Raw genomic sequence first — 1,701 nt, 5'->3', positions numbered from 1 at the left:
GCCTGCCATGGCTGTTTTCAGCTGAAATAGCATGAAAAACGAGTGCTTGTGGTGTTTTCAATATAAATAGTGGAGAGGCCACAGGAATGCCAGCACTCTAGGGATGTGCGTGTGGACAGGGGCTAGATGGGACCTGGGAAGACCCTGGCCTTTGCTTTGCCACCAGTTCTGCAGGGGGTGGGGGTGGGGGTGAGAGGAGGGCCCCCAGGTGCTGGCCAGAAGGGGCGCTCTAGGGCAGGGTGGGCAGGCTTTTCCTGTGCAGGGCCAGACAGCACAAAGCTCAAGCTTTGCAGACCATGGGCCTCTGTGCTCACTACAGACTTGCCTGGGAGACATTCCGCTCCCTTGTTCTCTCCCACTCCCTGCAGTGCATATCATGACAAAGCAACTGTCGCAACCACGTGAGCCACACTGCTCCTTGGGCTTCCCGGTGGTGGGTGTGTGTGAAAATGATGTCTGCGCTGCCCTGTGGTCTAGTGTGGTGGGGGACCAGGTGGTGCAGTGGGTCATGCATTGGGCTGTTAGCCACAAGGTCAGCGGTTTGAACCTACCAGCTGCTCCTCAGGAGACAAATGAGGCTGTCTCGTCCCATAAACAGTTACTGTTTTGGAATCCCGCTGGGCCAGTCCTACCCTGTCCCATAGGGTTGCTATGAGTTGGCATTGGCTTGAGGGCAGTGAATTTTGGAGCATCCCTCTGGATGGCCTTGTCCAGGGACTGGCCTCTCCTGATCACATGTCCACAGCACGTGAGACCAAGTGTCACCATCCTCATTTTGGAGGGGCCTTCTGACTGTCCTTCTTCCAGCATGAATTTGTTTGCGGGCCCACCCCTGCCAGCCTCCTGGGACTATGGGTGCAAGGTTTCACTGTCCCCATTTGTGACATGGGCCTATCAAACGCACCTCTTGAGGGAGTCTTCATGTGCCGGGCTCCTAGATGCAGGGTTTCCTGTGTGGGCAGTGTGTGGTCAGAGCTAGGACATCCCACCGCTGCCTGCCCAGACTGGCCTGCTACTGGGTGAGGAGCCCCCTCCGGTTAGAGAAGGTCTGCTTTCAGAGCCTGGATGATACCTCCTTGTCCAGGTCACAGGGTTTTGCATGCCCACCCATGGGACCCCTGTGAAGCACAAAGGCCAGGCCATCCGTAGCATGACCTTTTCCTGCACGCCTGTGCCCGCAGGCCCTGCCTCTCCCACCGCCAGGCTCCTCGCTCCCCAGCACTTCAACTGTGTGGAGCTCCCTTCTCTTTCCCTTCAGTCGTTCATCAAGCGCTGAGACATTAGCTACCCTTTCTCCACCCAGCTCAAGACTGATCTTCACCACGTCAACACTGTCAGTAGACCCTAGGGCCCGGTGGCTCCGTGGGCTAGGCATTGGGCAGCGAATCACACGCTCGGCTGTTCAAACCCACCAGCCACTTGGATTTGCACCCTGGGGAACCCACAAGGGCAGTCCCACTCTTGCCCGTCCTAAAGTTGGAATCGACTCGCTGGCATTGGGTTGGGTTGGGCCATTAGGCCTTCGGCCCCTTGAGGGCAGGGATTCTGTTTGATTTGTCCTGGGGCTTCTGGGCCTAGCACTGGGCCTGACATAGCACTGGGCCACCCATCGCTGGTTGCCCTCGACTCGATTCCGACTCCTAGCCAGTCTATAGGATGGAGTAGGGCTGCCCTAAGGCCTCCCGAAGCTGTAAGTCTTGG

The sequence above is a fragment of the Echinops telfairi genome, unplaced genomic scaffold (assembly GCF_000313985.2).
Source record: "Echinops telfairi isolate 266 unplaced genomic scaffold, ASM31398v2 ScPeMD7_2291;HRSCAF=2852, whole genome shotgun sequence".
NCBI lineage: Eukaryota > Metazoa > Chordata > Mammalia > Afrosoricida > Tenrecidae > Echinops > Echinops telfairi.
Note: the sequence above shows the minus strand (reverse complement) of the source record.